At 50.6% G+C, this 23,859-nt stretch overlaps 1 pseudogene; it reads right to left on the bottom strand.

Moving 5' to 3' along the window:
- Positions 1-3,271: 3,271 nt before the first annotated feature.
- Positions 3,272-23,859, bottom strand: part of LOC116406985 — a 65,110-nt pseudogene continuing 44,522 nt past the window's right edge.

Below are 23,859 nucleotides of genomic sequence, written 5' to 3' on the forward strand. Positions count from 1 at the left end.
TGGGATGTGGGTTTAGGGTATTACGGGACAGCAGTGGGTTAGTGTTTGTGGGTTAGGGTATTGCGGGACAGCAGTGGGTTAGTGTTTGTGGGTTACAGTGGGATGTGGGTTATGGTATTGCGGGACAGCAGTGGGTTAGTGTTTGTGGGTTACAGTGGGATGTGGGTTAGGGTATTGCGGGACAGCCAGTGGGGTTAGTGTTTGTGGGTTACAGTGGGATGTGGGTTATGGTATTGCGGGACAGCAGTGGGTTAGTGTTTGTGGGTTACAGTGGGATGTGGGTTAGGGTATTGCGGGACAGCAGTGGGTTAGTGTTTGTGGGTTACAGTGGGATGTGGGTTAGGGTATTGCGGGACAGGAGTGGGTTAGTGTTTGTGGGTTACAGTGGGATGTGGGTTAGGGTATTGCGGGACAGGAGTGGGTTAGTGTTTGTGGGTTACAGTGGGATGTGGGTTAGGGTATTGCGGGACAGCAGTGGGTTAGTGTTTGTGGGTTACAGTGGGATGTGGGTTATGGTATTGCGGGACAGCAGTGGGTTAGTGTTTGTGGGTTACAGTGGGATGTGGGTTAGGGTATTGCGGGATAGCAGTGGGTTAGTGTTTGTGGGTTACAGTGGGATGTGGGTTAGGGTATTGCGGGACAGCAGTGGGTTAGTTGGGTTACAGTGGGATGTGGGTTAGGGTATTGCGGGACAGCAGTGGGTTAGTGTTTGTGGGTTACAGTGGGATGTGGGTTAGGGTATTGCGGGACAGCAGTGGGTTAGTGTTTGTTGGGTTACAGTGGGATGTGGGTTAGGGTATTGCGGGACAGCAGTGGGTTAGTGTTTGTGGGTTACAGTGGGATGGTGGGTTAGGGTATTGCGGGACAGGCAGTGGGTTAGTGTTTTGTGGGTTACAGTGGGATGTGGGTTAGGGTATTGCGGGACAGCAGTGGGTTAGTGTTTGTGGGTTACAGTGGGATGTGGGTTAGGGTATTGCGGGACAGCAGTGGGTTAGTGTTTGTGGGTTACAGTGGGATGTGGGTTAGGATTGCGGACAGCAGTGGGTTAGTGTTTGTGGGTTACAGTGGGATGTGGGTTAGGGTATTGCGGGACAGCAGTGGGTTAGTGTTTGTGGGTTACAGTGGGATGTGGGTTTAGGTATTGCGGGACAGCAGTGGGTTAGTGTTTGTGGGTTACAGTGGATGTGGGTTAGGGTAATTGCGGGACACGCAGTCGGTTAGTGTTAGGGTATTGCGGACAGCAAGTGTTGTGGCAGTGGGATGTGGTTAGGGTATTGCGGGACAGCAGTGTTAGTGTTGTGGGTACAGTGGATGGTTGGGTTTGTAGGTTGTGGGATTGAGGTGGGTATTGGGATAGCAGTGGGTTAGTGTTTGTGGGTTACATGTGGGATGTGGGTTAGGGTATTGCGGGACAGCAGTGGGTTAGTGTTTGTGGGTTACAGTGGGATGTGGGTTAGGGTATTGCGGGACAGCAGTGGGTTAGTGTTTGTGGGTTACAGTGGGATGTGGGTTAGGGTATTGCGGGACAGCAGTGGGTTAGTGTTTGTGGGTTACTGATAAAAATCTTTATCCCGGCTGAGTGATGAGACGACCCATATCCGCAGCCTGAGATACCGGTTCCCATGGATTCCCCAAACGCACCGAACAAGGTTTCCTGCGATATCATTGGTGCGCGTATGGGCAGCTTAAGGCTCAAGGTATTATAGCCAGAGGCAATAAAAAGGCAAAACACACAGAGTTGTAGCTGCAAAGAAGATTACAGTACTGTGGGGGCTCAGGGGGTGCTGATATATAAGGCAACAACTCACGCCATGTACTCACCATTACACTGAAGGCTAAACCAGTTACCCATCTGGTAACCAGCAACAAGCCCTGTACCCCGAGCCCTCGGCCTGTACCATCCATACTATCATAGCCTGGCAACCCCCCCTCTCTGTAATGCCCCAAACCATAAGGATCTCCTCGCCAAAAAGCACATCTACACAACACCTGCCTATTGGGGAAAGTAGGGCCCTACTGGGACTGCCCCCCCAGCAAGAAATGCCCCCCCATAATAAGGGGAACTGTACCCCCAAATACAACTGGGCTCAAGAACTCAAACCAGAAATATGTAAAAACACTGATTGGTTGTACTGTACTGACTGATTAGAATGGGTTGGACGGCTGAATACAGGGTTATGGGAGATCGTGGTACCAGTTGGTCCAGTCAGGAAGGAATCCCCCCCCCCCTGCAGCAAATAGAGAGGCCTCAGAAGGGGTTTATCCTTCCTCTGGGTCAACTAGCAGTTAGGCAGGTTATATACAGGCATTATGGCTGAACGTGATCCACGTGTGTCCTTTTAAACCTAATTTATCTGATTATGTAAATAACATAGTTGGATGACACCTCGGGGCACCCTGGCAAAGTGCCATTAAAGGCCTAAGGACATACAGGTATAGGGCCGGTTATCCAGAATGCTCGGTACAAAGGGTATTACGGATAAGGGGTCTTTCCGTAATTTGGATCTCCATCCCTTAAGTCTACTAAAAAATCAATAAAACATTAATTAAACCCAATAGGATTGTTTTGCATCCAATAAGGATTATTTATATCTTAGTTGGGATCAAGTACAGGTACTGTTTTATTATTACAGAGAAAAGGGAATCATTTAACCATTAAATAAACCCAATAGGGCTGTTCTGCCCCAATAAGGGGTAATTATATCTTAGTTGGGATCAAGTACAGGTACTGTTTTATTATTACAGAGAAAAGGGAATCATTCAACCATTAAATAAACCCAATAGGGCTGTTCTGCCCCCAATAAGGGGTAATTATATCTTAGTTGGGATCAAGTACAGGTACTGTTTTATTATTACAGAGAAAAGGGAATCATTTAACCATTAAATAAACCCAATAGGGCTGTTCTGCCCCCAATAAGGGGTAATTATATCTTAGTTGGGATCAAGTACAGGTACTGTACTTGATTCGTTGTTCTAATATCCCTTGTTCTAATAAGCCTGAATTCGCCCGATATAACCCACCCGTAGGTGGGGATACCGGGAGAAGATCAGCTCGCTTGGCAACGTGTATGGCCGCCAATATTCTTCCTTCCTGGGCCGAACACACTATATAATCCCAGAGGTAGAGCCAGGGTAGACCTTTACCTGTGGCTCCTTGTTTAGTGTGGCAGCTCCGTCAGTCTCCCTTGTGCTCTATCCGATTCTCAGTTCATTCCCCAGGCCACAGATTTTGGCCTTTAAGTTGCGCAGTTCCCCTTGAATTTTTTGTGTCTTTTTGTTGCCCTGCCGCACTGCATCCAGAATAGCAAGATCTTGGTCTGGCCCGATGTTCAGCGTCACCTGAGAGGAGAGCAAAAAGAGGAGAGCAAGATTAATTCACATCTCCTCTCACCCCCACAGGGCCCTTACCCATAGGGGTTCCTTCTTAGTTTGGTTATGAGCCGTCTCACTGCGTGTGTTTAATCCTCTAGTACAGCAATAGCAGTGTTATGAAGTTTAAGCTCCCCCTACTGGCTAGAAAATGTAACTGCTGCTCCAAATATCATAGTACAGGTATGGGATCACTTATCCGGAAACCCGTTATCCAGAAAGCTCTGAATTACAGAATGCCGTCTCCCATAGACTCCATTTTAAACCTGATTTTCTTTTTATCTGTAATAATAAAACAGTACCTTGTAATTGATCCCAACTAAGATATAATTACCCCTTATTGGGGGCAGAACAGCCCTATTGGGTTTATTTAATGGTTAAATGATTCCCTTTTCTCTGTAATAATAAAACAGGACCTGTACTTGATCCCAACTAAGATATAATTACCCCTTATTGGGGGCAGAACAGCCCTATTGGGTTTATTTAATGGTTAAATGATTCCCTTTTCTCTGTAATAATAAAACAGTACCTGTACTTGATCCCAACTAAGATATAATTACCCCTTATTGGGGGCAGAACAGCCCTATTGGGTTTATTTAATGGTTAAATGATTTTTTAGTAGACTTAAGGTATGGAGGTCCAAATTACGGAAAGACCCCATACCCAGAATACCCTTGGTTCCGAGCATTCTGGATAATGGGTTTTTACCTTCAAGTATGTTATAGAATGGTCAATTTTTAATTTGTCTTCATTTTTTTATAGTTTTTTTTTTTTAATCATTTGCATTCTTCGTCTGGCTCTAAATGGGGGTCACTGACCCCGGCAGCCCATAAACTACTGCTCTGTGAGGCTACAGTTTTATTGTCCTTTTTTATTACTTATCGTTCTATTCAGGTGCTCTCCTACTCATGTTCAAGTCTCTTATTCAAAGCGCTGACTGGTTGCTAGACTAATTTGAACCCAAGCAACCAGACAGCTGCTGAAATTTCGAATTGGAAAGCTACTGAACAAAAGCTAAGTAAAATCCACAAATAAAAAAAAAAAGACCAATTGCAAATTGTCTCAGAATAGCCATCTCTTCTACTAGATTGTACTAGAAAATACCAGCCTGTGTGTTTTCCCCTGTTTGGTTAAGGTGACACTTAATATTTATTCTCTGCCATCTTGTTTCTGTATATAGATATGCTTTCGTATAAGGCAATGAGATGCGTGCAACAGAAAATCTTGCCGTCGGTCTATCCCAGACTCACCTTGAATAGTTGCTTCTCTACATCCTTTAACCGCTGTCTCAGCAGCTTGATGTCAGTCTTATAGCCCTCTACCTCCATGTTGCGCCTTTTCTCCAGAGCCTCGTATCTCTGCGCCATCAATTGCAGCCGCTTGGCCACCTTATCTGAACGTTCCTGGTATAAGAATAACATTGGATATTAATCTCACAAACAGATGTTGGGTAACTGTAACACTACAGGAGGACTAGGGGAGATAACCAGTCACATTTTTATAAAAGCGAACAAAGCGGTTTTTAATTATTTGCTTTCTTCTTCTGACTCTTTCCACAGTCAAATGGGGTCACTGACCCGGCAGCCAAGAAACTATTGCTCCGCGAGGCTACTTTTAATTGTGTTGATTTGAAAAACCCATCATACTGTTCTTCGACTTCAGCTTATTCTTCCGCTTTTTCTTCTTATTTTTAGCGCCCCCCATTTTCTAAACGCTACTCCACCTACAGCTTTAGGGGTACAACACCCAGACTCCCCACACTTCTTCGCCCTATAGCGGAGCAGGTTGCTTGTGCTTTTCTAAGCGATTCCCCCCGTCTTTTTGTGGCGCTGCTCCGAACACCCCAATTTTCCATTGACTTTGACAGGGAAGAATGAAATGAAGAATGAAACAGCGACAATTGCTGGATCCCAAAGGGGGAGGGGCCAACAACAGCCAATCAAATATAACCCATTGACTTTAATGGGAAAATTTAAACTGCTGCCAATCTTACAGCTCTGAGGCTACAGTCCCCAAACTTGAATCACATAGTCATGGGGTCAGCCTGAATGAAAATATGATGATTGTTGGATGCCCAAAAGTGGGCGGAACTGTGAACAGCCAATCAGATTTTACCTGCTGCCATTCTCACAGTAATAACACCGGGGTCCCCAAACTTTGCAGAGTTAATGCAAAGTTTGCAGAGTTAGTCACTGGGTAAGTACAATTCCAGGTTAGAAAAAGTGGGCGGAGCCACCAACCGCCAATCAGATGTCTCTTGTTGACTTTCAGTGGGGAAATTTAAATTGCTGCCATTCAGACAGTATTAAAACCAGGGTCCCCAAACTTTGCACAGTGGTTTTTACTATAGAACTGTGGTCCAAGGTTAGAGAAAGTGGGCGGAGCCAACAGATCAAATTTCCTTTAGTGACTTCACGTTTTTTAACCCAACATAAAGTTTGTTCTCAACCTTCCACTTCTAGTTGTTATTGTTATTTCTCTATTTAGGCCCTCTCCTATTCATATACCAGTCTCTCACTCAAACCACTTCCTGGTTGCTAATAGGGTAATGTAAACCCTAGCAACCAGATGACTCGGGAGTGGCTGAACAAAAAGTAAAATACATTTAACAAACACAAAAAAATAAAGACCAATTGCAAACTGTATTAGAATATTACTTTCTACATCATACTAAATCAGGGATCTTCAAACCATGGCCCAAAGGCCGGATTTAGCCCCCCAAGGTAATTAACCTGGCCCCGGCTGCCTCCTCACCCCTGGCTACTACCTGTAGACCTGCAGACGCAGCAGGGAATGGGGGAGCAGGGAGCTAAAGGATGCAGCAGGGAGTGGGGGAGCAGGGAGTCGGAGAATGAAGCAGGGGAGCAGGAAGGCGGAGGACGGAGCGGGGGAGAAGGGAGCTGGAGGACGCAGCAGGAAGTGGGGGAGCCGGGGGATGCAGCGGGGGAGTAGGGAGCCAGAGGACACAGCTGGGAGTGGGGGAGCAGGGAGTTGGAGGACGAAGCAGGGGAGCTGGAGGACAAGACAGGGGAGCAGGGAGCAAGAGGACGAAGCAGGGAGTGGGGAAGCAGGGAGCCAGAAGACACAGCTGGGAGTGGGGAAGCCGGGGGATGCAGCGGGGGAGCAGGGAGCTGGAGGACACAGCTGGGAGTGGGGGAGCAGGGAGTCGGAGGACGAAGCAGGGGAGCAGGGAGACGGAGGATGGAGCGGGGGAGCAGGGAGTCGAAGGACAAAGCAGGGGAGCAGGGAGCCGGAGGATTGAGCGGGGGAGCAGGGAGTCGGAGGACAAAGCAGGGAGCAAGAGGATGCAGCGGGGAGCAGGGGAACAGACAGTGGGCCATAGTTTGAGGATGCGGGGGCCTAGTTTGAGGACTACAGTCCGGCCCCCCAGCAGTCTGAGGGACCATGAACTGGCCCCATGTCTAAAAAGTTTCAGGACCCCTGTAGTAAATGGTAACTCAAATGTGAACCCCCCTTTACAAGGTATTAAGAACTCACCTTGAAGATTTCCCTGCCCACGTCTCCCTCCTCTCGTATCTTTCCCAGCTCATCCTCCAGTGTCACACACTGCTCCCGGTACATTTCAGCGAGGCGATGTGCTTGTGCCAGCTGCTCTGTAAGAGACTGTATAAGAAGAGGCATAAGAACCAGCAAGCAGCGCTAATACCATAATATCCTTTATTCACACATTCATGGGAATTACCCTTCACTTCCTCACTGTGCGAGTGCCGACTTGCTTTCTCGGCCAATGACAAACGCAGGATCTCTCGCTCGTGTTCCCGCTCTTGCTCTGTGTCACTACTTAAAGCCAACTGCTCTCGGCACCGGTCTAGCTCTCGGAGCAGCCGATCTTTCTCGGCCATCCAAGATTTCTCATTGGCTCGGCACTCAAATTATTTCAGTTGCAGGAAATCCCTGGTGCTCTCGTACAGCAATTTCTGGGTCTTATTCAGCCTGGGAAAGATAGAAAGTGATGGTTCCAGAAGCCAGTGATGTACAACAGGGGGCTGATTTCCCCAACCCTAGGTGTAGGAGGCCTATGGATTTCTCTACTTTTCTCACACACTCACTTATCTGTCATAGATTTCATTTTGTCCTGGTCTCTTTGGTGCTGCACCTGGGTTTCTTCCACGCGGACCTTCCTGTCCTCTAACAGAGTCTCTATCTGCTCTTTGGATAGTCGTGTCTGCTCTTCCAGCTGGGCCTGCAGCGCCTCCACCTGGTCAGAAGAAAAGGTAACAACTTGAATTCAGTTGCCTTTCAAGAAGGCTTGTAATCCAAAAGTAGGAACCCCAATCAGGGTCAGAACTATGGGTAGGAAGCAGAGGCAGCTGCCTAGGGTGCAAGGATTGGGGGGGGCAGGTGGCCGACTGGGTTGTCTAGGGCGCCCGGTCGCTTAACCCGGCTCTGACCCCAATATCTGTTTCACACATTACATGAACAGAATGACCCAAGGAATAATTAAATATTCAAACGCAGCTTCACCTGAAGCAAAAGAATCTGGGGATCTTCTTTCTTGCCCTCTTTGCTTCTGTCTTGCTTCCCCGGTGCTTTCAGAGGTGCTTGTTTGGTACCTGTAAGTGGAAAGCAGCGGGTCACCTACTGACATATATGAAAGAGTCAAACTTAGGGAAACTTACAGCCATGGCTCCTTTATATAAAAGAAACAGATATTAAAACAAAAGCCAAGTTTAAACACATTTTAGGAAATAAGATTTGAAAGCACACAAGTCACTAACCTGCCTGGCCTGAACGTTGCAGTTTCCGGGCGTATGGATCCCCAGAATGAACAGCACGTTGGGGAATGGTGACCTGCAATCATAGATGAATTAAAGGGAAAGTTAATTTAAGATAAAACCTGGGCTGATTTTTTATTTTTATTAGCAACCTCCCCTGGAATTTGGAAACCCATCAGTGCCCCCCCAATACTTATGTCGTTAGGAAGCTCAGATTCTCCCTATTGCTTGTTACATGGCCAGGCAGATCTAAGACAAAACCGAGAAGCTCACATGGATATTCTTGTTATGCGGCTGAAAAATGGGTTACTGTTATGGGTTACTGCCCAGGGGCAAATCAGCCCAGTGTTGTTAATTAAGCACCAATGGGTTCCTAAACAAAGAGGACATCAGGAGACAGGACACTGATGACAGGTGAGGACCCTCCTCCTCTCCCTTTACCCCACCATTCCGGAAGGGAGCCAGCTTGTAATAAAGAGAAATAAGCTCTAGAACATAAACCTACTAACAACTCTCAACAAGACTAAGGGCAATTTTGAACAAGAGTTGGGGGAGGGAAGCCCTGTGTCCCCCTTACGACTGGAGAGAAAAGGATTTAACAGTAACACATAAATCTCCTTTTCTCCCATGTCTAGGGGGACACAGGGACCGTGGGGACATTTTTGTCCGGTGTCTGCCATTTCTTTATCAATGTCTGCATTTGATCATGAACTGAATTCTCCTGAATAGCATTAACCCTTTTACTGCCAGCTGTTTTGGTCAAAGCGGAACGTGTATTGCCAGACAGTTTTTGAACATTTTGCACTGTTTCACTTTAGGGGCCTTTCCTTGGGGGGACTTTTAGTTTACCCAGGAAAACAATATATCGATTTTTTCAGAACAATCTAAGCTTTCAAAATATGGTAGAATTTTTGTGTAATTCCAATTCTGTAACAAGATATAGGCGTCTAAATGTGTAAAAATAAAAAAAAATCACATTTTCCATAATATAAACACACATACTAGAAACAAAAATTATTTTATGCCCGAATATACAACTGATTTGGAAAGTCCCATGTCTCCTGAACGTGCCAATACCAAATATATATAGTTTTATGGGGATTTCTCACTTGTATAGGTCACAAACTCCCAGCAGTACATTACCAAATTCCCAAAGCACTGCTCCAGAAAGCTGCATATTTTAGATTTAAAGGACAAAATTTCCACTAACAGAAGGTTTATCCCAGAAAATTGGGCATTTTTGGAAAGAACAGATTCTGGGGAATCCAGAATAGGCACAACTGTCTGTCTACTCCAAACTATCAAGTCGCTATGCTTTCCTAAATTTATTGGTTTTTATCAAAATTTGTGATTTAAAAAAAAAATTGCTTTAAAGCTTCCAGTCTATAGTATCGTATCTCCTACAGGTCATAAAGTAACCAAATAAAACACCCTAAATATGAACCCCAGGGGTCCCCTGAACAGTTTGATGCCCAATATGTATAGGTTTAGCTAAGTATGTGGCATGTAGGGGCCCCAATGGGAACATACCCCCATATGTACTGTCATTTCTGTCATTTCAGCTTCTGCCAAATCAACACATTTACATCATTATATGTCGGATAATGCTACAAAAAAAGTACACTCACCCCAGAAAGCCATATATTTTTGGAAAGTACAAATCCCCCCGAATCTATAATGGGTAAACATTTCTTTTTGCTCCAAAGTACCAAGCTGTAAAGCTTTCCTAAGTTTGCAGATCAGCCCCCCAGCCCAATAAATAGTGACTGTCTGTAGCACCTTACAGCCCCCCTGGCATTCCCAGTACCCAGAGGCACAAACAGCCCCCCCAGCCCAATAAATAGTGACTGTCTGTGGCACCTTACAGCCCCCCTGGCATTCCCAGTACCCAGAGGCACAAACAGCCCCCCCCCAGCCCAATAAAATAGTGACTGTCTGTGGCACCTTACAGCCCCCCCTGGCATTCCCAGTACCCAGAGGCACAAACAGCCCCCCCCCAGCCCAATAAATAGTGACTGTCTGTGGCACCTTACAGCCCCCCCTGGCATTCCCAGTACCCAGAGGCACAAACAGCCCCCCCCCAGCCCAAAAAATAGTGACTGTCTGTGGCACCTTACAGCCCCCCTGGCATTCCCAGTACCCAGAGGCACAAACAGCCCCCCCCCCAGCCCAAAAAATAGTGACTGTCTGTGGCACCTTACAGCCCCCCTGGCATTCCCAGTACCCAGAGGCACAAACAGCCCCCCCCCCAGCCCAAAAAATAGTGACTGTCTGTGGCACCTTACAGCCCCCCTGGCATTCCCAGTACCCAGAGGCACAAACAGCCCCCCCCCAGCCCAAAAAATAGTGACTGTCTGTGGCACCTTACAGCCCCCCTGGCATTCCCAGTACCCAGAGGCACAAACAGCCCCCCCCAGCCCAATAAATAGTGACTGTCTGTGGCACCTTACAGCCCCCCTGGCATTCCCAGTACCCAGAGGCACAAACAGCCCCCCCCAGCCCAATAAATAGTGACTGTCTGTGGCACCTTACAGCCCCCTGGCATTCCCAGTACCCAGAGGCACAAACAGCCCCCCCCAGCCCAATAAATAGTGACTGTCTGTGGCACCTTACAGCCCCCCTGGCATTCCCAGTACCCAGAGGCACAAACAGCCCCCCCCCAGCCCAATAAATAGTGACTGTCTGTGGCACCTTACAGCCCCCCTGGCATTCCCAGTACCCAGAGGCACAAACAGCCCCCCCCAGCCCAATAAATAGTGACTGTCTGTGGCACCTTACAGCCCCCCTGGCATTCCCAGTACCCAGAGGCACAAACAGCCCCCCCCAGCCCAATAAATAGTGACTGTCTGTGGCACCTTACAGCCCCCCTGGCATTCCCAGTACCCAGAGGCACAAACAGCCCCCCCCAGCCCAATAAATAGTGACTGTCTGTGGCACCTTACAGCCCCCCTGGCATTCCCAGTACCCAGAGGAACAAACAGCCCCCCCCAGCCCAATAAATAGTGACTGTCTGTGGCACCTTACAGCCCCCTGGCATTCCCAGTACCCAGAGGCACAAACAGCCCCCCCAGCCCAATAAATAGTGACTGTCTGTGGCACCTTACAGCCCCCCTGGCATTCCCAGTACCCAGAGGCACAAACAGCCCCCCCAGCCCAATAAATAGTGACTGTCTGTGGCACCTTACAGCCCCCTGGCATTCCCAGTACCCAGAGGCACAAACAGCCCCCCCAGCCCAATAAATAGTGACTGTCTGTGGCACCTTACAGCCCCCTGGCATTCCCAGTACCCAGAGGCACAAACAGCCCCCCCCAGCCCAATAAATAGTGACTGTCTGTGGCACCTTACAGCCCCCTGGCATTCCCAGTACCCAGAGGCACAAACAGCCCCCCCAGCCCAATAAATAGTGACTGTCTGTGGCACCTTACAGCCCCCCTGGCATTCCCAGTACCCAGAGGCACAAACAGCCCCCCCCAGCCCAATAAATAGTGACTGTCTGTGGCACCTTACAGCCCCCCTGGCATTCCCAGTACCCAGAGGCACAAACAGCCCCCCCCAGCCCAATAAATAGTGACTGTCTGTGGCACCTTACAGCCCCCCTGGCATTCCCAGTACCCAGAGGCACAAACAGCCCCCCCAGCCCAATAAATAGTGACTGTCTGTGGCACCTTACAGCCCCCCTGGCATTCCCAGTACCCAGAGGCACAAACAGCCCCCCCCAGCCCAATAAATAGTGACTGTCTGTGGCACCTTACAGCCCCCCTGGCATTCCCAGTACCCAGAGGCACAAACAGCCCCCCCCAGCCCAATAAATAGTGACTGTCTGTGGCACCTTACAGCCCCCCTGGCATTCCCAGTACCCAGAGGCACAAACAGCCCCCCCAGCCCAATAAATAGTGACTGTCTGTGGCACCTTACAGCCCCCCTGGCATTCCCAGTACCCAGAGGCACAAACAGCCCCCCCAGCCCAATAAATAGTGACTGTCTGTGGCACCTTACAGCCCCCCTGGCATTCCCAGTACCCAGAGGCACAAACAGCCCCCCCCAGCCCAATAAATAGTGACTGTCTGTGGCACCTTACAGCCCCCCTGGCATTCCCAGTACCCAGAGGCACAAACAGCCCCCCCCAGCCCAATAAATAGTGACTGTCTGTGGCACCTTACAGCCCCCCTGGCATTCCCAGTACCCAGAGGCACAAACAGCCCCCCCCAGCCCAATAAATAGTGACTGTCTGTGGCACCTTACAGCCCCCCTGGCATTCCCAGTACCCAGAGGCACAAACAGCCCCCCCCAGCCCAATAAATAGTGACTGTCTGTGGCACCTTACAGCCCCCCTGGCATTCCCAGTACCCAGAGGCACAAACAGCCCCCCCAGCCCAATAAATAGTGACTGTCTGTGGCACCTTACAGCCCCCCTGGCATTCCCAGTACCCAGAGGCACAAACAGCCCCCCCCAGCCCAATAAATAGTGACTGTCTGTGGCACCTTACAGCCCCCTGGCATTCCCAGTACCCAGAGGCACAAACAGCCCCCCCCAGCCCAATAAATAGTGACTGTCTGTGGCACCTTACAGCCCCCCTGGCATTCCCAGTACCCAGAGGCACAAACAGCCCCCCCCAGCCCAATAAATAGTGACTGTCTGTGGCACCTTACAGCCCCCCTGGCATTCCCAGTACCCAGAGGCACAAACAGCCCCCCCAGCCCAATAAATAGTGACTGTCTGTGGCACCTTACAGCCCCCTGGCATTCCAGTACCCAGAGGCACAAACAGCCCCCCCCAGCCCAATAAATAGTGACTGTCTGTGGCACCTTACAGCCCCCCTGGCATTCCCAGTACCCAGAGGCACAAACAGCCCCCCCCAGCCCAATAAATAGTGACTGTCTGTGGCACCTTACAGCCCCCCTGGCATTCCCAGTACCCAGAGGCACAAACAGCCCCCCCAGCCCAATAAATAGTGACTGTCTGTGGCACCTTACAGCCCCCTGGCATTCCCAGTACCCAGAGGCACAAACAGCCCCCCCAGCCCAATAAATAGTGACTGTCTGTGGCACCTTACAGCCCCCCCTGGCATTCCCAGTACCCAGAGGCACAAACAGCCCCCCCAGCCCAATAAATAGTGACTGTCTGTGGCACCTTACAGCCCCCCTGGCATTCCCAGTACCCAGAGGCACAAACAGCCCCCCCCAGCCCAATAAATAGTGACTGTCTGTGGCACCTTACAGCCCCCCTGGCATTCCCAGTACCCAGAGGCACAAACAGCCCCCCCAGCCCAATAAATAGTGACTGTCTGTGGCACCTTACAGCCCCCTGGCATTCCAGTACCCAGAGGCACAAACAGCCCCCCCCCAGCCCAATAAATAGTGACTGTCTGTGGCAACCTTACAGCCCCCCTGGCATTCCCAGTACCCAGAGGCACAAACAGCCCCCCCCAGCCCAATAAATAGTGACTGTCTGTGGCACCTTACAGCCCCCCTGGCATTCCCAGTACCCAGAGGCACAAACAGCCCCCCCCAGCCCAATAAATAGTGACTGTCTGTGGCACCTTACAGCCCCCTGGCATTCCCAGTACCCAGAGGCACAAACAGCCCCCCCAGCCCAATAAATAGTGACTGTCTGTGGCACCTTACAGCCCCCCTGGCATTCCCAGTACCCAGAGGCACAAACAGCCCCCCCCAGCCCAATAAATAGTGACTGTCTGTGGCACCTTACAGCCCCCCTGGCATTCCCAGTACCCAGAGGCACAAACAGCCCCCCCAGCCCAATAAATAGTGACTGTCTGTGGCACCTTACAGCCCCCCTGGCATTCCCAGTACCCAGAGGCACAAACAGCCCCCCCAGCCCAATAAATAGTGACTGTCTGTGGCACCTTACAGCCCCCCTGGCATTCCCAGTACCCAGAGGCACAAACAGCCCCCCCCAGCCCAATAAATAGTGACTGTCTGTGGCACCTTACAGCCCCCCTGGCATTCCCAGTACCCAGAGGCACAAACAGCCCCCCCCAGCCCAATAAATAGTGACTGTCTGTGGCACCTTACAGCCCCCCTGGCATTCCCAGTACCCAGAGGCAACAAACAGCCCCCCCCAGCCCATAAATAGTGACTGTCTGTGGCACCTTACAGCCCCCCTGGCATTCCCAGTACCCAGAGGCACAAACAGCCCCCCCAGCCCAATAAATAGTGACTGTCTGTGGTAAGGCACCTTACAGCCCCCTGGCATTCCAAGTACCCAGAGGCACAAACAGCCCCCCCCAGCCCATAAATAGTGACTGTCTGTGGCACCTTAACAGCCCCCCTGGCATTCCCAGTACCCAGAAGGAACAAAACAGCCCCCCCAGCCCAATAAATAGTGACTGTCTGTGCAACCTTACAGCCCCCCCTGGCATTCCCAGTACCCAGAGGCACAAACAGCCCCCCCCCAGCCCAATAAATAGTGACTGTCTGTGGCACCTTACAGCCCCCCTGGCATTCCCAGTACCCAGAGGCACAAACAGCCCCCCCAGCCCAATAAATAGTGACTGTCTGTGGCACCTTACAGCCCCCCTGGCATTCCCAGTACCCAGAGGCACAAACAGCCCCCCCAGCCCAATAAATAGTGACTGTCTGTGGCACCTTACAGCCCCCCTGGCATTCCCAGTACCCAGAGGCACAAACAGCCCCCCCAGCCCAATAAATAGTGACTGTCTGTGGCACCTTACAGCCCCCCTGGCATTCCCAGTACCCAGAGGCACAAACAGCCCCCCCCAGCCCAATAAATAGTGACTGTCTGTGGCACCTTACAGCCCCCTGGCATTCCCAGTACCCAGAGGCACAAACAGCCCCCCCAGCCCAATAAATAGTGACTGTCTGTGGCACCTTACAGCCCCCCTGGCATTCCCAGTACCCAGAGGCACAAACAGCCCCCCCCCAGCCCAATAAATAGTGACTGTCTGTGGCACCTTACAGCCCCCCTGGCATTCCCAGTACCCAGAGGCACAAACAGCCCCCCCAGCCCAATAAATAGTGACTGTCTGTGGCACCTTACAGCCCCCCTGGCATTCCCAGTACCCAGAGGCACAAACAGCCCCCCCAGCCCAATAAATAGTGACTGTCTGTGGCACCTTACAGCCCCCCTGGCATTCCCAGTACCCAGAGGCACAAACAGCCCCCCCAGCCCAATAAATAGTGACTGTCTGTGGCACCTTACAGCCCCCCTGGCATTCCCAGTACCCAGAGGCACAAACAGCCCCCCCCAGCCCAATAAATAGTGACTGTCTGTGGCACCTTACAGCCCCCCTGGCATTCCCAGTACCCAGAGGCACAAACAGCCCCCCCAGCCCAATAAATAGTGACTGTCTGTGGCACCTTACAGCCCCCCTGGCATTCCCAGTACCCAGAGGCACAAACAGCCCCCCCAGCCCAATAAATAGTGACTGTCTGTGGCACCTTACAGCCCCCCTGGCATTCCCAGTACCCAGAGGCACAAACAGCCCCCCCAGCCCAATAAATAGTGACTGTCTGTGGCACCTTACAGCCCCCCTGGCATTCCCAGTACCCAGAGGCACAAACAGCCCCCCCAGCCCAATAAATAGTGACTGTCTGTGGCACCTTACAGCCCCCCTGGCATTCCCAGTACCCAGAGGCACAAACAGCCCCCCCCAGCCCAATAAATAGTGACTGTCTGTGGCACCTTACAGCCCCCCTGGCATTCCCAGTACCCAGAGGCACAAACAGCCCCCCCAGCCCAATAAATAGTGACTGTCTGTGGCACCTTACAGCCCCCCTGGCATTCCCAGTACCCAGAGGCACAAACAGCCCCCCCAGCCCAATAAATAGTGACTGTCTGTGGCACCTTACAGCCCCCCTGGCATTCCCAGTACCCAGAGGCACAAACAGCCCCCCCCAGCCCAATAAATAGTGACTGTCTGTGGCACCTTACAGCCCCCTGGCATTCCCAGTACCCAGAGGCACAAACAGCCCCCCCCAGCCCAATAAATAGTGACTGTCTGTGGCACCTTACAGCCCCCCTGGCATTCCAGTACCCAGAGGCACAAACAGCCCCCCCAGCCCAATAAATAGTGACTGTCTGTGGCACCTTACAGCCCCCCTGGCATTCCCAGTACCCAGAGGCACAAACAGCCCCCCCCCAGCCCAATAAATAGTGACTGTCTGTGGCACCTTACAGCCCCCCTGGCATTCCCAGTACCCAGAGGAACAAACAGCCCCCCCCAGCCCAATAAATAGTGACTGTCTGTGGCACCTTACAGCCCCCCTGGCATTCCCAGTACCCAGAGGCACAAACAGCCCCCCCAGCCCAATAAATAGTGACTGTCTGTGGCACCTTACAGCCCCCCTGGCATTCCCAGTACCCAGAGGCACAAACAGCCCCCCCCAGCCCAATAAATAGTGACTGTCTGTGGCACCTTACAGCCCCCCTGGCATTCCCAGTACCCAGAGGCACAAACAGCCCCCCCCCAGCCCAATAAATAGTGACTGTCTGTGGCACCTTACAGCCCCCCTGGCATTCCCAGTACCCAGAGGCACAAACAGCCCCCCCAGCCCAATAAATAGTGACTGTCTGTGGCACCTTACAGCCCCCTGGCATTCCCAGTACCCAGAGGCACAAACAGCCCCCCCAGCCCAATAAATAGTGACTGTCTGTGGCACCTTACAGCCCCCCTGGCATTCCCAGTACCCAGAGGCACAAACAGCCCCCCCAGCCCAATAAATAGTGACTGTCTGTGGCACCTTACAGCCCCCCTGGCATTCCCAGTACCCAGAGGCACAAACAGCCCCCCCAGCCCAATAAATAGTGACTGTCTGTGGCACCTTACAGCCCCCCTGGCATTCCCAGTACCCAGAGGCACAAACAGCCCCCCCAGCCCAATAAATAGTGACTGTCTGTGGCACCTTACAGCCCCCCTGGCATTCCCAGTACCCAGAGGCACAAACAGCCCCCCCCAGCCCAATAAATAGTGACTGTCTGTGGCACCTTACAGCCCCCCTGGCATTCCAGTACCCAGAGGCACAAACAGCCCCCCCAGCCAATAAATAGTGACTGTCTGTGGCACCTTACAGCCCCCCTGGCATTCCCAGTACCCAGAGGCACAAACAGCCCCCCCAGCCCAATAAATAGTGACTGTCTGTGGCACCTTACAGCCCCCCTGGCATTCCCAGTACCCAGAGGCACAAACAGCCCCCCCAGCCCAATAAATAGTGACTGTCTGTGGCACCTTACAGCCCCCCTGGCATTCCCAGTACCCAGAGGCACAAACAGCCCCCCCAGCCCCAATAAATAGTGACTGTCTGTGGCACCTTACAGCCCCCCTGGCATTCCAGTACCCAGAGGCACAAACAGCCCCCCCCCAGCCCAATAAATAGTGACTGTCTGTGGCACCTTACAGCCCCCCTGGCATTCCCAGTACCCAGAGGCACAAACAGCCCCCCCCAGCCCAATAAATAGTGACTGTCTGTGGCACCTTACAGCCCCCCTGGCATTCCCAGTACCCAGAGGCACAAACAGCCCCCCCCAGCCCAATAAATAGTGACTGTCTGTGGCACCTTACAGCCCCCTGGCATTCCCAGTACCCAGAGGCACAAACAGCCCCCCCAGCCCAATAAATAGTGACTGTCTGTGGCACCTTACAGCCCCCCTGGCATTCCCAGTACCCAGAGGCACAAACAGCCCCCCCCAGCCCAATAAATAGTGACTGTCTGTGGCACCTTACAGCCCCCCCTGGCATTCCCAGTACCAGAGGCACAAACAGCCCCCCCCAGCCCAATAAATAGTGACTGTCTGTGGCACCTTACAGCCCCCCTGGCATTCCCAGTACCCAGAGGAACAAACAGCCCCCCCAGCCCAATAAATAGTGACTGTCTGTGGCACCTTACAGCCCCCCTGGCATTCCCAGTACCCAGAGACACAAACAGCCCCCAACATATTTTTTAAACTCTCACAGCAGAGGAATCCAATAAGAAATTCTGCTTGCTTTGCTGTGCTCCTTGGTCTTTGTTCAAGGGATCAGTTCTGGAGGCATTAAATTACATATTTTCTATCACTGGGCACCCAAAAAGCACAATATCTGCCCCTCTGATTCCCAAGGTAAATTCAGAGCAAGCCAATATTCAACACTGATCTCCCTAGGTTAGATAGCAGCAAGATGGCTGAAGTAGAGCTAATCTGATTGGAGAATCTCCCTGCATGTGTAATTATGATGGGCCGCCTACATTGGAGAGCAGGGGGTATAATGGGAGAAACACAGTGCAATCCTCTAGCTACCCATGCTCTAAGGACCATCATGATCCCCATATTACCTAAGGAAATGTTACATAAGCTTAGTTTTCTCTTGGCCAGGCTCACATTGGACCCTTCTACCCCTAGTCATGGCACGTCCTTCATCTCCGGAGCCTCTGCTGCCGGACCCTACTGTCCATTATACTGGTTTCACCCCTCGTGGCCAACACAGGATTCTTCAACAAAGGTCCTTCCATCACAGAGGCCAAGATGGACATGCTGAGAAAAGTGCAGCCCCCCTCAAAGACCAACGTATCTATCTGTCCCACCCCCGGGTTACCTACTGTGGCTGGAAATCAGTCGACTGCCCCGCTCTTGCCACTGCGCCCCGACAAACCCTACGACAGTGCTGTGTGGAGGCAGCTAACCAACACCCCCCAGGGTGCCTCGCCCACAGGTCCAATGCCGTCTCCCTCCCGAATGGAGGACAACACATGGCAGAAGTTTGTACTGTGCCGCAGCTCCTGGAAACAAGAGAGGGGATCTCCAAGGCTGAGACTGCTCACCCAGTCTAGAGTGCCCCCTATGGTTACTCAAGGAAACATCATTCCACCTAAGAGGTGAGGGTTAAAGCACTAGCACTGTCTTTGGGAAGAGATGGTAGAGGTACTAAGAGCTTACAACTGTCCCCAATCTGAGCTGTCCTCTGATCCTACTTAAGGTCCCCATACACCTTCAGATTCCGCTCGCATGGCAATGTACCAAGTGAGCGGATCTTCTCCCGATATACCCCACCTATCGGGAGAATCCAGGCTAATTTGGTCATTTGGCCCTGGGGCCAAAGATCCAATTATAACGACGGGTATAGGCAATGTCGGTCCGGGGACGCATCACGAGCCAATGCGGTCCCCGATCCAACTAGATTTTCTAACCTACCCGTCGTTAGTGCCCATACACGGCCTGATAAGCTGCCGAGTCGGTCTAAGGGGACCCATATTGGCAGCTACAATCGGCCCGTGTATAGGGCACCTTTATTAGGGAAGATATGACCAGCACTCCACCCTTTATATACGCATACAGCATACCTACATTGGACTCTTTATGCCCCCTAGCTCTGCCACATAGGTATTGCAAAACAAATTACATATACAAGATAATCATCCAATAAGAATACTCCCTACCATTGCTACATCTTTATTTAACATAGGAGATTACTCTCCCATCATACTTTAGTCAAGGGACCCCCAACCTTTCTTACTCGTGAGCCACAGTCAAATGTAAAAGACTTGGGGAGCAACACAAGCACCATAACAGTTCATGGAGGAGCCAAATAAGGGCTGTGATTGGCTATTAGGCAGCCTCTATGCACCCTATCAGCTTACAGGGGGCTTTATTTGGTAGGAAATCTTGTTTTTATTCAACCAAAACTTGCCCCCAAGTCAGGAATTCAAAAATAACTCCCTGGTTTTGGGGGCACTGAGAGCAACACCCAAGGGGTTGGGGAGCAACATGTTGCCCGGAGCCACTGGTTGGGGGATCACTGCTTTAGACAATGAGTTTGTGAAGCACTGTCATGGGAGGTTCATTTCCCCTTTAATATCACATGGGTGACTGACTATTCTGCTGCTAGCAGAGGCCTTCAAGCCATTACACCTTCTGGTATAAACACCGTGTGGGATAAACCAACCGGTTACTATATACCGAATTGCCCATGTGTTTACCCAGTTGCCCATTGGTAGCGTTTAATACAGGTATAATATTAACTTTCTGCTTTGCTCCTGGGCAGGAACGCTAAACAGAGGTCCATAGATGGATTTGGTCCTTCAACGCTTGATTCCATCCCAGAGGCACCAGATCTACCCAGCAACCTGCACCAACCGAATAAACCCCCACAATATCTCCCTTCTGGGAAACTCTCCTAATAGGACAATGATCCTGCAGAGGTACAAGGAGCTGCAGGGCTCAGTGAGGAGTGGTGGTGCCCAACAACAGCAGGATGCCAACCCCTGGAGAGTTTGCCCCAGGGCATCGTAAGGTGACAAGCTGTGACATAGAACAGAGGTCCACAACCACCGGCCGAGGACTGTGCTGAACCGGCCACCTCTGGTAGCCATTACCTTTGATCCCAACTCCATGACAACTACTAATGTGAAGCCCAGGGAGCTTTCTACTGATCACCGTCTACAGCAGCGGGTCACAACCTGTGGGTCGGGACCCCCTTGGGGGTGAATTACACTTTCACAGGGGTGGCCTAAATACCATAAAACACATATTCCCGATGGTCTTAGGAATAATTTTATGGTTGGGGGTCACCACAACATGAGGAACTGTATTAAAGGGTCGCGGCATTAGGGAGGTTGAGAACCACTGGTCTAGAACCCACAGTTAAGCTGAAGCAGACTTGAGGTACGGTAGTGGTTTGAGGCCCATTGATATTCAGTATGTGGTAAGGGCCCCCCTTTTCCTCAGTTCCAATCATTTCTAGGGGCAGGAAATCAGTCTCCAGCCCAACGGAAGCCTAATGGACCTTCCAGAAGTATCTCTGTCCCTTACTTGTACCATCATTTGTGCCACTAAAAAGGTGTTGGGCTTCCAAAAGCAGACCAATTGCATAGCAGCATTCAATTTTCCCCATGAGCGGAAGGTTTGTAAACATTTGTAACCAAAAGGGGGTCTAGAAGAACATCAAAATATGTTACAATCGGGTTTGGGATGATCAACTGGAGGAGCACGGGCCAAAGGGAGGACTTCTTGTGGCCCTCAAGCTTCTCAAGAGCTCCAAAGACTGCACATGTGGCGAGCTATGCTACACTAGGAAGGCCTAACCAATAGGGGCGCCACTTCGCTAGACACCCGGGTAACACTTATGCCAACCTGAGCAGGTACATGGGTGGTAACTACATAACTGCACCGGGCATTGAATAAGGACAATGGGTGGCCAGGGAATGGGGGGGGCGCCTTGATGAACTTGATGGACTTATGCCTTTTTCACCTAACTTACTATGTTACTATGTCTCTCTGAAAAGGAAAGGACCTGGATTTGTGTATTTTATAAAGGAGGGGCATATTGGGGTAAAAGCTGTAAAATAGCCTATTGGTCCATTGTATCGGCGTCATTACAATGTCGGTGATGTCATAGATTTATGCGATGTCATTGGTTGTGTCAATTATATAATGTTAATTTTGTTCTTAGAAAATCCAGGCTCAAGATCTGAGCAGGGCCATAAGTGCTCAGGGGACCAATTCCACCCCCCACCCCAGGTCATGTGATGCGCTAAAGAAAAAATAACTCCCTGGTTCCCATGAGGGTGCTGGGAGTGGTGCTTGCCTGGTTTGGGGCAGTTTGTTCCAGGGGGCACATGGTTGCCGGGGGCCCCCCAGCCAGCAGGGCAGACACCACAGATGCAGTTTGGCTGTTTATAGTCAAGGTATTCTAGAGACGTGGGAACGTGGAACCTGTCTGGTCCCTCCACCAAATATTTTCTGCGGGCGGCCATGGGGGAGTGGTGGGCGTTATTATAGCCCCCCCTCTCTGTAACCCACCCTCTGCCCATCAACACTCTCACCCCAGGGCCACAGAGCTGCACTAAAATCCCTTTATCATCCCCATGGTTGGTAGTTAACCCTTCTAACTGCCAGAATAATTGGCCTTACTACACCAGCCAGTTAATGGGCATTTTTTCCTACCCCTCATACCCATCTTGCCCTTACTACACAACAGTAATTGCCAGTTACTGCTCTTACCCCTCATTACCTCTTGCCTTACTACACACAGTATTGCCAGTTAATGCTCCTACCTCATCCATCTTGCACATTACTACACACAGTATTGCCAGTTACTGCCCTTACCCCTCATACCATCTTGCCTTAGCTACACACAGTATTGGCCCAGTTACTGGCTTCCTACCCTCATACCAATTGCCTCCACAGTATTGCCAGTTACTGCTCCTACCCCTCATACCATCTTGCCTTACTACACACAGTATTGCCAGTTACTGCTCCTACCCCTCATACCATCTTGCCTTACTACACACAGTATTGCCAGTTACTGCTCCTACCCCTCATACCATCTTGCCTTACTACACACAGTATTGCCAGTTACTGCTCCTACCCTCATACCATCTTGCCTTACTACACACAGTATTGCCAGTTACTGCTCCTACCCCTCATACCATCGTGCCTTACTACACACAGTATTGCCAGTTACTGCTCCTACCCCTCATACCATCTTGCCTTACTACACACAGTATTGCCAGTTACTGCTCCTACCCCTCATACCATCTTGCCTTACTACACACAGTATTGCCAGTTACTGCTCCTACCCCTCATACCATCGTGCCTTACTACACACAGTCTAACCCTTTTCTCCTTCTTTCAGGCTTGTTTTAAGACTCTGTGTTATTGACTATACCTATTCCTATGTCCTCGCATGGCAATTCAGCTAAGCACTGCACATGTGTTTTATGGGACTGTTGGATACACTCTTGGTCGTCATTTGGGCGATGTTAATATCCCCACCTACGGGTGGGCGATATCGGGGACCATTTAGGTAAAAAAAATAATAATCCGATTGTTTGGCCCTGGGGCCAGACGATCGGATTATGTGGGCGGCAATGGGGCAGTCGGATCGGGGACCGCATCAACGAGCCGATGCGGTCCCTGATCCGACCAGATTTTCTAACCTGGCCGATCGAGATCTGGCCAATTTCAGGCCAGATATCGGTCGGCCAGGCCGCTCTGCTCTCCCCATACACGGGCCGATTAGCTGCCGAATCGGTCCAAGGGACCGATATCGGCAGCTATAGTCGGCCCGTGTATGGCCACTTTATACTCTGTATTCTATATATACATAGTAGAGAGGAGCAAACCCTACACCAGTTCAAAAGGCCTGGGTGCAGGTTAAATGTAAAAATGTATAGAAGGAGTATCACACACACAGGGGCTTAGTGCAATAAGTGTTATTGAAAAAAGTCATGTGTGTGTGTGTATATATATATATATATATATATATATATATATATATATACATACACACACACTATATAGACAAAGTCTATCAAGGGGATTCAGGAAGAGCAGTTAGCGGAGCTAGGGTGATGTGTGGCATATGGCAAAGAGAAACTGGAGAACCACACAAACCATTTGCAGGAAAACATACAATGCTGCCTTGCAGAACTGAGCTCCTAGGTTCAATTCCAGCCAGGGCACTATATGCTTGCGTGGGTATCCTCTAGGAACCCCAGGTTCCTCCCACACTGCAAAACCATACAGGGTTCTGTAAACTCCTGGTAAAAGTGACCACAGTGAATGTGAATTGTAAGCTCCACCGGGACTGATGAAACAATGTACTTAGTGATCTCTGTACAGTGTAGTCGAATACACCAGCGCTATATAAAGGATAATAATAGTTATCAGCAGTATTTGCTCTTAGCAAGGGCCGCATACTGACCTGCTCCTCAAAGGTAGCTTTGTATTGCTCCAGTTGCTTTACCAGATCCTCGTGTTCCTCATCAAACTCAGCCGATCTTCTTGCTGGTAATACTCTA

The sequence above is a fragment of the Xenopus tropicalis genome, chromosome 8 (genome assembly GCF_000004195.4).
Source record: "Xenopus tropicalis strain Nigerian chromosome 8, UCB_Xtro_10.0, whole genome shotgun sequence".
Lineage (NCBI taxonomy): Eukaryota > Metazoa > Chordata > Amphibia > Anura > Pipidae > Xenopus > Xenopus tropicalis.